Source organism: Bacillus rossius, chromosome 12 (assembly GCF_032445375.1).
Source record: "Bacillus rossius redtenbacheri isolate Brsri chromosome 12, Brsri_v3, whole genome shotgun sequence".
Lineage (NCBI taxonomy): Eukaryota > Metazoa > Arthropoda > Insecta > Phasmatodea > Bacillidae > Bacillus > Bacillus rossius.
This window is the reverse complement of record NC_086339.1, coordinates 23,536,504-23,552,155: the sequence shown is the minus strand read 5'-3', so window position 1 is coordinate 23,552,155 and position 15,652 is coordinate 23,536,504. Positions and strand designations below refer to the sequence as shown.

Genomic DNA, 15,652 nt, shown 5'->3' with positions numbered 1-15,652 from the left:
CTATAAAACATTTACCACAATATTTCAAGACATGTGTGTGAAAATGCTGAGAGTTAATATTGTGGTCATTCACTAAAAACTGGTTTCATTATATTTGTGAGGTTCATACTGTGCAGCTATACTGCATGACTATTAAGTAAATTATATAAACAATTATTTTATGCACAAATTACTACATTATGTTTCTCACCATAAAAGTAATTGTCCATAAAGGTACATACTGAGGTTGTTTAAAACAATAGCATGTTATGAGACTTTGTAGTGTCACCTGATGGTATAATGTAAAGAGGAAATATTACTGTGTAAGCTCTGTGTTGGTAATGCTCAGTATAGAAATTCAGTAATGTATGAGACATTTGCAGCCTAGATTGTCACTAAAGAATATTTTTTTATGAAAAAAAAAAAACATAAATATTAAATTTTTTTTGTGTCCACAGTAATCTCTTTCCATTGTATTATTTTATCCGTAACATTCCTGTATAAAAAATCCTATCATTGTAGCTTTCCTAATTGTTCGTTGGTTTACTTGATATGTACCAACACTTATTCGTTGGTTTACTTGATATGTACCAACACAGTGGGTGAATGTATCTTGAAAGCGATACCACATAAAAGGTTACATGTTACATTTAAATTTATATGTTCACTTTATAAAAAAAATTCATTTATGTGCTGTGGAATGAAAAAAACGAAGACACATTGAATATTTAAACACTAATATTTTAAAGGCATAAAATCTTGCACTTTCTTTCTTGTACATACTAATAACTACAATGTGTTTTAAAGATAACTGACATGTCAAAAGGTAAAATTATTTATTATGAACGTTCAGCAAAAATCTTTACACTTTTCTTTCCTTTAAATGACAGCATTATTTTTTCCATATGAATCACCCAAGTTTGGTAAGTTTTGAAGATAGACAATCATGAAATATAAGGTTGTAAAAAATACTCTTTATTTCTCCAAAAAAAAAAATTATTTCACTTTCTTAGTTACTATCAATTAACTGGCAATGAAATAAAATTCTAAGTGAAATAAAAAAGCACTATTATAACAAAAATTCACAAAATAATTCATTTTCATTGAATGTCCAAAGAATTTAATCTACAAGAAAATGTTCTAATGTCTTCACATGCCAGCATTAAACAGAAAATAATTCTTCCTTTCTATGGAGTGTCCAAGGAGTTTAATGTTTCAGCTCATTTTCTAATTTCATTACATACCTGCAACAAACAGAAACAATTACAAGTACTGAGAATGTAGAGAATAAGTCATATAAATGGCAATCTGGAGACAAAGTCCATAACAGAAACTGTAGAGCAATAAAGTAATACATAGTATTTAACAGAAACTATATAGCAGAAAAATAATATTCATGGCAACATGATACACACCAGATGGTCAACACATTTCATTTGGTAAGTACGTATATGTATAATTTGATAAGCTCAATAGTTTTGGTAGGCCTATCTTATTTAAATGTATACTGTTCTTCATGTATTCACAGCTTTCAATATTTTTTTTTGTTTTTAATATTTGTCAAACATTCAGTTACATAAAAAATTGGAAATATCGTATACCTACATCACAAAGAGTGTTTGGTGATTTAATGCAATGGCAAAATTAGCACCTACACACATTAATTAAAAAAAAAAAACTACTACTGCTTATAAATACAAGTGGTAACAATAGTTAACAGCACTTAGCTCTTAATGTTTCTCAGGTAGATGTATAGAATATAAACGTGTGGTGATTGTAGTAGTGACTGCATTTTGCGATACTGTATGCTGCAACACTAAGTGAGATTAATGGCAGAACAGTAAATATTTTTTGTGTAAACTTAAGACAAGCAGCCAGAAAAGTAGGTGGTTTATTTTTATGATTTTATAAAATGTTATAGTAATTAAGTAGTAGTGTTTTGTGTTCATTGTAATTTTATAGTTTATCAGATTTTTTGCAAACAAGAAAATAAAAATTACAAAATACCTTTTGCTTCCTGAAATGCTTTGGAATCATTTTGTAAGACAGCACTGTGTTACATCAAGCAGTCTACCAATAGTTTTATAGTTTTAACATTCATGATTGCGATATCGCAAGCGCCGCCATGTGCGAGTCCCTGCTGTGCTTGCAAAAAGCTTGCTTCAATAAAAACTAGGGCCTCATAATCATATTTTGTCACATATGGAGTTATGTGTTTCTTGCTGCAAGTATTGCTCTCTTGGGTAATGACTGAAAAACATATCAGGAAGTAAAAAAAAAAAGTTATAATTTTTACTCTTCTTACTTTTGTTGATTAAAACAAACTTAATAAAATCTTGTGCAGTTTTAAAAACGATAAACAACTTAAAGTACCTCAACATTCTCTTGGGAAATATTTCGATACATGTAAGGATGTGAAATAAAGTTTTTCAGAATTTTTTTCTTTATTCATTTAAAAGCCGCACAACAATACAATTACTCTGTGCATTTTATTTGCTGTTAGGAGAGAGGTGGGTAATAATCTTTCATTGTGGCTTTTCCACAAACTAAAAAAAAATTAGACAAAAACTTTTTTTGACACTAGTCATAGCCCTGAATTTATCCTGAAAACAGACTTTAAATTTCTACAGGTTAGCAAGTAATCAAAGTTTAAAGCTTACATTATAATACCTGTGCATTCACACATACCTGTACGTTCTTAAAGTACAAACACTGGAAAAAAAAAACTTTTGGACGGAGGACATTCATATGCTTCTGTTACATCAGATATATATCTTAAGAAATAATAATGAAATGTAATATATCTTCAGTATGGTGTTCTATTATACTAGTACAGGTAGGGCTTGTTCTTATGTATAGAATATGATACCACAGGTAAAATATATACTGTAGTAGGTATGTTCTAAATCTAGAATAAGCTTGGCCATAGCATAAAATACGTTACCAGAAAGCTAGTTTAATACACAAACATATTTTGTGCAAAACAAGCATTAGAATACTCCCCAACTAAAACCCCCATATAATCATGCTAGTCACATAATAATGCAGATATGGTAATGACATAAATGTGCCATGTTAATGTCATCATTAATGTGATAATGATATTGTGATACATACTTGTCCCGAAAGTGAAATTGGTAAAAGTTCTGTATAACATATTCAAATTCATCCCTTGATCCAGAAGGCATGATCTTGTATACATTGTTCCTGTGGTACATTTTGCTTGATGTTTTGATTTGGTACATTGAAAGAACATGGGCATACTAACTTGTGTTATTACAATTTATATGTGACGTAAAACAGTTACAAAAGAAATTATTTCACAACACCTGAGATAATTTGTTTGTCTTGTGATGTTCTAGTATTTGTTATGTCCATACTCTTTCGACGTAACAAATTAAAACAGCAAGCATCTTGTACCACAAAACCAAGGGATCAATTTGGACACGTGATACGAAAAAAATTACAACCTAGGCTAAACTTTAAAACCTGTAGAGAGAAAATATGAACTAAATGATGATACATATATCTTAATTTACACGCAAATCTGAAAGTTAGTTAAAGTTCAGTATCGCATATCCAAGTTTTTCACTTCATCCCGAGGTACATGATGCTTGCTGTTTTAATTTAGTGCGTTGAAAGATCCTGAACATAACGAATACTTGTAATATAACAGTGAATAATAATCTTAAGATTATTACTAAATATGCACTTTCTTTCTATGAATTAAACACTTAACCTCACAATTATTATTAATAAGTGTTTTTGATATCCACCAACATGGCCGTGCTGTTATGATTTTTTTTTTTTTTTTTTTTTCCTAACCTAACTAAAACTAAGTGTATTTTGGAGGGGTCCGGGTTAGGGAGGGACCTAGGTGCGTCTCAGGCCGAAGCCTATACGCCTAGTCATGCTGGGATTAGCCGTGCAGGGAGAGGGTCGCATGCATCATGTGCTAGGAGGGGATTGGCCAGCCATGGCAGCGATTGGCGCCATGACTAACTCCCCTCACTCTTAAATCTAGACTATAACTAGAGATAGGTTGGGCCCAGGTAAAACCTGCATAGACACAGGGAAAACCCTGGGCACATTCATGCGGGATGCAAATTGGCATGCATTACGTGTAGGAGTTTACAGGAGACAGAGGATGGTCTGGATGAAGTGTTGGACAGAGTAGAAAAGAGTCTACCATGCGGGGGTTGGGAACTTGGACTCGTAGTCCGCTTTGCTTTTTATCCAGGACTGGATTTAGTGACCAGGGACGCAAGCGCCCCTGGTGGTGAGTGGTTGCACTGACCACTCACTCCGCCGCCAGTCAGCACCTAACAAACTAAGAAACTAAAACAGAAAAAAGATAAATGACTTACAAACTAGGCATTTCGTTACGAAATATGCAAACACCCAACTCAGGGATGGACGTGCAGTGCTTAAGATAAAACTAAAATAAGAACTAAAAATATATATATATTTTTTAATTTTTTTAATTTTTTTTTAATTTTTTTTTTAGATTTTTTATTATTATTTTAGAAATATATATTTTTGATGACTATTACTTAGTATCTAGGACTTATTACTAATTTACAAATCTCTAATATCTATTACTATACTACTAGTTAAATATAGAGGAACTGTCGGTGTATACAGTTACAGGTGAATTAAGTCAAGACCTATTCGCATTCTGGCATTGTTGCAAGCTTGTAATTCAAAATCCCATGTCTTTCAGAAACACAACCGGCACTGGAGGTGAAGCCTGCCAGGCGGGCCATGCCCATCGTACATAGGGAGTCAGCCCTAACACAACAGGCAGTGAACTCCCGGGAGCCGAACCTACACCTGCGTGCTTCGGACCATTTTGAATAAGCAAATTATTCGTTAATGTCTATAATTTAAGTTTCAACTCGCGGGAGACTGATTGGCCGATCGCTCAGCCAGCCACAGCACACTACGGAGGTCTGTGAGCCAAGATTGAATTTGGCATTTTATATTTTCCATGCAACTCTGGATCTTGTTCGCCCAGTGATGAAATATATGGGTTTCTGCTTATGGCACATTTATCATAGAATTTTTGCGCAGTTCGGAAATAATAATGTTTTAAAAGTTCGAGTTTGAGCTCTCTGTGCATAGCCCTTACGGGGCAATACACAGGCGCATCTGTCGCAATACGAATACTCTTATTCTGAATTCTCTGTAGCTTGATTAAGTGAGATTCCGCTGCTGTTGCCCACACCGGCGCTGCATACGTGATTATTGGTTTTATTAGTGCGTTATAAATTATTATTCCGTTTTTAACAGAGCTACCTAAACGTCTGCTCATGACGGGGTAGAGGGTCATGAGCCTAGTGAAAGCTGTTTTTCTTTTCGCCTCTATGTGATCGCGCCATAGTAGTTTCCTATCCATGTGTACGCCTAAATATTTAACCACATTTTTGTGAGGAATTTGTTCATTGAAAAGTGTTAGTCGTGGTCTATCTTCAAGTGGCGGGAGATGTTTACGCGTAAAAACTATAGCTTCTGATTTAGTAGGGTTTACCTTAATTCGCCATTTTGTGCACCACTGTTCTATTGAATTTAACGCGGTTTGTAATCTGTCTGCTGCGAGTTCTAGAATACTAGATCTGCTAAACAATACCGTATCGTCCGCGTAGCAGCCAAACTGAACTGATCGGTGTGCGGGCTTAGGCATATCGTGGATATAAATATTGAATAAAACCGGCCCCAAGATGCTGCCTTGTGGGACTCCTGCTTTAATTATTTTGAAATCGGACTGTGCTCCTTCTGTCGTGACTCTAAACGATCTATTTTCTAAATACGAGGCCAGTAATTTAATATAACAATCGGGGAAGCCAGTTTTATATAATTTATAAATTAAGCCTTCATGAAGTACTCTATCAAAGGCTTTTTCTATGTCCAAAAACGCTGCGAGATTATAGCTATTCTGATTGAACGCAGTTATTATTTGTTCTGTCATACGGACCAGTTGATGCGTTGTTGAATGCGCGCTGCGAAAACCAAATTGTTCGTCCGGCAGTACGTCATTTTCTTTAATGTGAGTATTTAGTCGCTGTAGAATTATGCATTCAGCTACTTTTGACAATGTACTCAGCAGACTAATGGGCCTATAATTTTGGGGCAGTGTCTTATCTTTTCCGGATTTATGAAAAACTATCACATTCGCTTCTTTCCACTGCGATGGAAAATACTGTAGTTTAAGTATTCCATTTATTAATTGAGCTAGGTATTCCAAAATTTCATCGGGCAGTTTCTTAAGGACTACTGCCTGAATGCCATCGTTTCCCGGTGCCTTACGTGGTTTCATACGCCTGATAGCCTGTTTAACTTCCTGAGATTGAGTTAAGTAAGGTTTTGAGGTTAAAGGCTGATTAAGTTTAATTGTAAGGTCTCTGTATATTCTGGCATTAAATTGCGGGTCACAGGGTTCGATATTAGGTTGAAAGGCTAATTCAAGGGTATTCGCGAAGGCGTGTGCTTTGTCTGTAGGTGTAAAAGCGAACCCAGTGCGTGTTTGTAGCGGAGGTATTTTATCTATCTTATGAAGGAATCGCTTTGTCATACTCCAGGTGCTACCATCTTGCACCTGTAGCTGAGAGACTTTCGTCTCCCATTGGCTGCTCCTCCATAGAGTTATTTCATCGGAAATTATTTTCTGTAATTCATTAATTCTCGCTTTAATGTCGCGCTGCCTACGTCGAGTATATTCGCGCCTTAATCTATTTTTCTGAGAAATTAAATCCCTAATATACACCGGCAGTTCATCTTGCTTAAATCTAACCACCTTTTCTGGGATGCACGAGTTAATTGCAGTTTGAATTTTAACTGTAAGTTCAGTGACTGCTGATTCGATGTTATCTTTTGTTTTGAAGTTGGCAGCATCGGCTGCAGGCAAATTATCGACTAAATACGTCTGAAAGCCTCTCCAGTCGGCTTTCTTGTAGTCTTTAATTTTTCTCGGAGGACTGATGTCAGTGTCCACGTCATCGAATAGTAGATGTACTGGAAAGTGGTCAGATGACATTTCGTGAAAGACTCTGAGTTCGAATCCCGTTTGAACTCTCTTATTTAATGCAATATCTAAAATATCGGGGTTGTGCCTTAGTACTCCGCTATCGTGAGTGGGCTCTGAGGGAGCATGTACTTGATAATTTTTGTTAGACTCGTGTCTTTGCAGCAGTAGGCCATTGGCTGTATTGCTCCGACAGTTCCAGTCTTTATGTTTGGCATTAATATCGCCGACTGCTAGGAATGTGGGAGCTGAGCCATATAAGATGTCCAGCTCGTTTTCAGTTAGTGACCTGCCCGGTGGTGCATACATCGAAATAAGCACAATTTGTTGTTTATTGACTTTAAAAGTAATTGCCACAGCTTCTAATTTATTAAATTCAGGTAAATGAAATTCACTATGTTGTATACTTCTGTGGATTAGTAGGGCAACCCCTCCACTTCTGGTATCGCGGTCACGCCTATAAATAGTGTAATTTAAGATAATTAGACGATCTGTTGGAATTAAGTGTGTTTCGTTTATCGCCGCGATTCTAATATTATGTTTAATTAAATGATCGGTAAATTCGATTATTTTATTTCTAATTCCTCGCGCATTCCAGTAAAGGATGGTACTTAATCTACTGTCTACGGGGGTAGTATTAATGGCAGAACCTAAATTAAGGGTGTGCAGCATTAAAGCTGGCCGCTAATGCTGTCACGAAGCCCGTGGTGGCTTTTATTTTGTCCTCTATTGACTTGGACGGATTACACCAAATAGCCATTAAAATGCACATTGGTTCCAGGACGTGTGCCAGGTTAGGGTCCTGTGTAATGGCATCCGATTGGCCTACGAGCTTCAGAAAGTCGCTCGCGTCCATCGCTGGCTTCTCCGCGGGATTTAGCTGCGGTGAAGCAGTTGGCATTACTGTTGGTGAGTCAGTCTGCAACGGGCTGGCTTGATGTTGCCTAGGCGCGACTTTCTTGGAATCACTGGGGGGAGTGGTGGAGTTGGGTGGCGCCTTAGTACCTGGCTGATCCATCACTTGACCTTGCGCCCGGCCTTTACCGTTTTTGTGCCCCGAATGGTGTTTCTTCGGGGGCCTCTGGGGCAGGGGCTGGCCTCTAGGTCTGGGTGGGTTTGCCAAGACAGGATACTCCAGTTCATGCCTATCGCTCAGCACTGAATATTGGTTAGGGCTCTGCCATTGCGGGGGGGCGGGGTAGCTCGGGGCTCGCCACGGCTGCCTTGGGGGCTGGGGGCAGTAGCCTGAGGGACCGGCTTGTTGTGGGGGCGGGCGGACTTGAGCCGCGGCTGTTGCTCGCTTGTTTTCGCGCAATGCGCGTTTGGACTGCAGCTCTCTGTCTTTCCGCTCCTGTTGCGGGAGGTGACGCCAGTTCTCCCTCTTGTAGGCCATGCAGCCTCTGTAATTGGCGCAATGCGGGCCTTCACATCGCGCGCACTTTGCCTTCGTCCTGTCACCTCCCTGGGGGCAAACCTCGGTTTTGTGCCCTTGGCTGCACCATCGGCACACAGGGGAGGCTCTGCAGCCTTTTGCGGGGTGGCCAAACCTCTGACAGTTGCCACATTGGAGGGGGCCTTTGGGGTGTCGATAGTCCTCAACACGAATGCTGAGGCCTCCGAATGACTTCAGGTCGTAAATCCTTTCTGGATTTACGGCCTTCGGGAGCTCTACGACTAACTTATTTATAGGCTGCCTTGTCTGCCTGTTGTACAGAAACCAGAAGTTCTGCACTGGAAGACCCATTGCGGCGAACTCGGCCTGAATGAATTGTTTGTCGGTGCTGCTATGCACTCGACAAAACACAAACTTGTTCGGGATCTCGTCCCGTTGCAGCAGCACAGAGTGTTGCACTCCGGCCTGCTCCAGTGCACGCACTGCCCTGTGGTACTCCTCCACAGTGGCAGTGTGAATCATGAGCTGGTCATGGCCGCGACTGACGCACGACCAGCGCTCCTGCAGTGCTGCATCCAGCACTGTTTTAATGGCCGGGTAGCTGTGGCCAGAATCAACAAATACATACAGGGGTTTCACCTGCATTTTCTTTGCCTGAGGGGCAGGGTTTGGCGGGGCAGGGCTCGAACCTGCGGACGTGTTGGCGGCCGTTTGATTGGCCGAGTTGTTTGCCCTTCTGACGGGCTGCTTGCGAAGTCGCTCGGCCTGCTGCCTGGCGATCGCGGGGTTCGTCAGTGGGGGGCGCAGTCTTTCGTCCTTTCCTCCCGTTTTTTGTTTTTTTGAGACGACTGTTGTAAAGCCGTCGTCGCTAGACATTTCTTGTTCGTCGTCGCTCGGCAGGGGCACATCGATGCACTCCTGCATCACCTGCTCGTCACTTAACTGGTCAGTCATGTCGCTAGTTACACCCTACAACGCACTAACACCCACTGACCACGCACCCGGTATTAAGCCGGGTTGTGGCTAGGCTGTAGGGTTAGCTACAACCCGGGTTGTTTTGCACGCTTACACTTCTTAGAAAAAACCTGGGAATACCACCTGGCCTGTGTGCGAGCAAACAGGCTGTTCCTGGAATCTCGCAGCTCCGCTTGACGCGTCCGTCCTCGGCCAAGGCTCGAAGCGAACTCCGTGCTGTTATGAAAATAAAAACAAAGTCACGAAGTTGGCCGAAGGTGAAGTCTTCGGGCATGTTCGGGTTGGTCCTCAACCCTTTGTGAAACGTAGGCTTCCCAACTTCTAGACGCGAATTACACACACACACACACACACACACACACACACACACACACACACACACACACACACACACACACACACACACACACACACACACACACACACACACACACACACACACACACACACACACACACACACACACACACACACACACACACACACACACACACACACACACACACACACACACACACACACACACACACACACACACACACACACACACACACACACACACACACACACACACACACACACACACACACACACACACACACACACACACACACACACACACACACACACACACACACACACACACACACACACACACACACACACACACACACACACACACACACACACACACACACACACACACACACACACACACACACACACACACACACACACACACACACACACACACACACACACACACACACACACACACACACACACACACACACACACACACACACACACACACACACACACACACACACACACACACACACACACACACACACACACACACACACACACACACACACACACACACACACACACACACACACACACACACACACACACACACACACACACACACACACACACACACACACACACACACACACACACACACACACACACACACACACACACACACACACACACACACACACACACACACACACACACACACACACACACACACACACACACACACACACACACACACACACACACACACACACACACACACACACACACACACACACACACACACACACACACACACACACACACACACACACACACACACACACACACACACACACACACACACACACACACACACACACACACACACACACACACACACACACACACACACACACACACACACACACACACACACACACACACACACACACACACACACACACACACACACACACACACACACACACACACACACACACACACACACACACACACACACACACACACACACACACACACACACACACACACACACACACACACACACACACACACACACACACACACACACACACACACACACACACACACACACACACACACACACACACACACACACACACACACACACACACACACACACACACACACACACACACACACACACACACACACACACACACACACACACACACACACACACACACACACACACACACACACACACACACACACACACACACACACACACACACACACACACACACACACACACACACACACACACACACACACACACACTCTTTGTTTCTATGCCTTATTCTAGAATTCGCTGCCTAAGGGCGCGGTTACACGGGAGTCTGAACTACTTCAGGTGAACATGTTCAGCTGTTGAGTGCGATTACACACAGTCTGAACATGTTTCGTTCGAGGCCATTTCCCATTTAACTTAAACAGGTTGGCAAAGTAGTTCAGATCGACATATCTTCTACATTAGCCTCTGATTGGCTGTTTAGAATATAAACAGTCTTTTGCAGAAATTCAAGATGTAAAGTGTTTCTGGCACAAGTTCGAGTAATATTTTACCGAATGCAACAAAAAAAATCAACAGATAATTATATATATATATATTAATTGATCCTGACCTTAATTTTCTTAAAACTGAGATAGGTACTCTCGCTCAAAAATAATAATAAATAAGTTTAAAAATTTTACTGTGCATGTTGTTTGAATTCCCGATTTGTAAAAAAAAATATTGAGCAATATGAAAACACATTCCATTTCTGCTGATAATGCTGTATAAACAAGTGAGAAAATCCCGCGTTTTCTGGATACAATTACAAAATAGAGAACAACAACACAGTCATTCGTTGACAGTAGACAATCGTTTTTAGAGCTAAACATAAGGTTTGTTTGACTCGAGGTCTCTTTTTGACCTGTCAACTCTCGGGGCGCCCTTTTCCGGAAGCAGTATGGCGGATGGTCGTTTTACTCGCGGGGGCAAGTTGCTCTCAGGTCACTCAGGTCATGCTCTCGATGCTCCTCCTCTCGAGGAAGAGTTGCGAGGGCAAGTCGTCTGCTGGTTGTTTTGGCGCGACTTTGACGATGGAGTCAATATGTTATCAAGCTACATTTGGTGATGACGGTAATATTTTAATTAGATGACATTGAAGCGGAAAAACATTTCAATATAACTTATTTGGCGTCCTTTATTTAAAAATCACAAGATTTGCAATCGTTTCCTAGTACAGGTTATGAAATAAAACTGTTGGCCCCTAGTTGTGGCGACACTGAAACAACAATCTGCTTGCTACTACAGGCTCCTAGTTTGTGGTAGCCACTGCAATAAACCTCCTTGCTATTGTATTGATGTGTTCTCATGGGGTTCTTGGCGCCTACCCTCGTTGCAGTAAATACCAGGACCGCTACTGCTGGATGTTCTGCCCAGACTGATAGTCCAGCTAGCACGTCACTGCCCTGGGTTACTGTATGGAGAGTAATTATAAAAAGGAAATTTAGTGGTGTTACGTGAATAGTGGAAATTTGCATATAAATGAAATAATAATAATTGAAAAACATATGATTTTAATGGTTCTTAAATATTGGTGTGAAGTTACGTTTAAAATGAGATTAATTGAGAAACAACCAAGGTGTCAAATCTAGGTGTCGGAAATTAGATGCAAATGACGTCACTAGTACACGTTGAATGTCTTGCCGGGTCTAGCTATACGTCGACGGAGGCTTGAGGCTCTCTTCACAGGACCTCCAGGTGGCCTGCTGCTACACTGGAACTCTGGATGCTGTAATGCTGTAATTAGCGAACTACAGAGGTCCTGAGGTCGCCGGGTATCAGCTGAAGACTCGACATCCCTCTCGTCCTGTAAAGTCTGGTCTAATTCTGGATTGGTCTCACCAATCTTCGTGGTCGAATCTCAGCTGGCGCTGCCCTCAGATGTCTGGAACCACTACGAGACGAAAACGGGACCGACGCGGAAGTTGGCACTGGAAGTCGCCGATACTCCCTATCTAGGATTTATTTAATCCAGATACAATTCTCTCAACTCGTAGAGAGGAGAATGCTAAGCAGGTCACGATCGCGGATGACGCGAAATCTTCTATTTCTCGGGCGGCAACCAAGGCTTTGGTTTGCCCCAGCCCGAGAAACGTCTTCTTTCCGCAAGATGGCGATAACGTCCCCCTTCTTCTTCCTAATATCTATTTACTGGCCGTCCTTAGCAACCAAGGAGCTATCGATATCAGTAAACAGAATAAGCAGCATAGTGAAATAAAAACGTGGATGTTGGAGTGTAAAAGAATCGAACTAAGACCAAATGAATAAAGTTTCCAAGGAATAATTCTTAGAAGAACCTGAAGTTGAAAGTATGTCGTCTATGGTAATAAGATGTGTCATATTTGTTATGCCTTGGTTGTCCTCTTTACAATCAAAACAATTAAATACATAATATTCCCTCATGGAATATACAATTAATATTACAATCATAATAAAAAATAATAATATATAACTGTAAACAGTTGTACTGGTTACAGTTAGCTTATGCATACCACAAGCGGTTTAAAGTCAAAAAGCAATATTTATATATTTTTACCTTCATCAAGCTCTCTCATAATTTGTAGTCCAATATATGGTAAATCAATAACAACTTCATCTTCATATGAATCTTCATTTCCAAACAAATTTCTAACGATGTCTGCTATATTTTCCGCCATCATTGTTTAACAACAAATAGCGTTTTCTTCGTGCATTAAAAGTTACCGACTCTTTTTGCCCTCAGGTCAACTTGCTCCCAACTCTTTCAACTCCCAAGGAGCACGAGAGACCTCGAGTCAAACAAACCTACACTTTTCAGCAACTACCGTGTAACCGTACACTTTCGCGTTTGTAAACGTGTTCACTTAAACATGTTCACCTGAAGTAGTTCAGGGTCCCGTGTAACCGCGCCCTAAATTGTAAACGTTGCTTGCCACCAATTTTACATAGATAGCAGCACTACTCCGATTAAAACTTAAAAAAAAAAAAACTTAACCCTTCTTACCCAGCAAAGAAAGCCTGAATGTGATAATTCAATAAAAAAAAAATTGGTGTCTGTAAAGTCGGTTTACGGATGATAGTTTAACGTGACAACGTCATAACAAAACATTGATGAAATGATTGCATACTTTTATGAATAAAATTGAATCATTTTTATTGAATTATCACTATTTTGTATGGATACAAAGGAGTGAAATGAAATCTACAATTTGATTGATAAATTCACTTTTATTTTCACTCATTAATTCAAATATGTTTATTACTTATCGAAGAGATTATTTTAACTATAACTTTTATACATGTTTGCTATTTAACTTCAAGATCGTCGAGAATGTTTTGCGCTTTTTCGCAATTACACATTTAACGACGAAGTTTGTTCGTCGTGAAATTAAACGTAGAATTTAATAAAAATGCTCTTGCAGTTAATAAAATAAGTATTAGTAAGTTTAAGAAAGAATTTCGGCTTTAATCTCCAACCCAGACGCTCGTGGTGCGCTGGGGCAGAGATTAAAATTCGTCGAGAATATTTTACGTTTTTATGTCTTCCAGTGCTCAAAATTATATGCAATTGTGGCCCCGTGCACGAAATTTTATGTATAATTCATTAATAATAACGCCCCTAGCGATAAACAAAGGAAAATATGTATTAACGAGTGCCTGGTTGCCGCGGAAGCGGTTAGATCGCGCGATTTGTTCGGTTCGCGTCCGACACCGTAGATGAAACCACCGTAGGGGAATAATATTTCGTTTTTATAATACGATTTTATAACAAATACACATCTCAAATAAACCAAACTTATTAATAATGTGTTACTATATTTTTTAAAACATTGTGCAAAAGATCCCGGGTGCAATTTGAATTATTATGTGTAACTGTAAAACACCATTGTTCGTACAAAAACGTATTTGAAAATTCAACATTACTTTTAAATAACCGTACCGATTGTGCTGAAAATCGGTGGACGATCGTTAAATTACATAATATTAATTATTCAACGACGAAAACATGATTGAAAAGTCAAATCGATGGTTGTTTCAATCGAGTGGAAGTGAGATGCGGCACAAGCGTACAATGAGTGTAATGAGACACATCGTAGTGGGACAATGTGCGTTACGGGACACTTTTCGTGCGTGCAGCCGGCGTTCATCGATTTATTATACGTTGTCACGTCAAAAATGATTCAATTTGATTCATAAAACTATGCAATCATTTCATCAATGTTTTGTTATGACGTCACGTTAAACTATCGTCCGTAAACCGACTTTACAGACAACCAATTTTTTTAATTGTTTTAATTTAATTAATACTGTATATGTTAGCTAAACCTGTTTCACATTCGTTATATTTTGGTGTCAGGAGGATAGACCTAATTAATAGATTTTGGATATGGTTTTTTAAAATTAAAACAAAATAAAAATAAACAAAGACAATAAAATATAATTTAGTTCTTCAAGATTAAATTAAGTGTTAGGAACTGTAGATAGTTTTTAGTATTAAAGTTATTCTTAGTTTTGAGTGTAGTTAATAAGACAAAAGCGACAGTTATGTTGTCAGTGCATGTTGACGATGAAGATAGTGACGACGAACTTAAGGATGTAATGACTTTCTTGCCCGAAATAAAGAGTAATTGGGAAAAAAAAAAAAATAGAAAATAAAACGTAGAGTAACCACGAGATATTGAAAAATAAAATTGAGAATGGCCAAATCGGAATTAAGACTTAAATAAGGAACAGCTAAGAAGAAATTAGATATGGGATAAAGATCGAAATTGACGAAATGAATAAGGATCAATAAGAAATTAAAAAAAAAAAGCATAAGAGGATATGTGAAATGAGCTAGTGGCTGCTTAAAAATAACTGAAGATGATAGATGATATCAGCTCGAAGGTAAGGTGCAGTGTTT

The 15,652-nt window shown here is 39.6% G+C and overlaps 1 long non-coding RNA gene across 1 annotated transcript; it reads right to left on the bottom strand.

Moving 5' to 3' along the window:
• Positions 1 to 1,082: 1,082 nt before the first annotated feature.
• Positions 1,083 to 9,577, bottom strand: LOC134537714 (uncharacterized). The gene is made up of 2 exons (XR_010076032.1): positions 9,492 to 9,577; positions 1,083 to 1,223 (listed from the first exon to the last, which is right to left on the bottom strand). It is a non-coding gene; the product is annotated as an uncharacterized LOC134537714 (long non-coding RNA).
• Between the last annotated feature and the right edge of the window lie 6,075 nt (positions 9,578 to 15,652).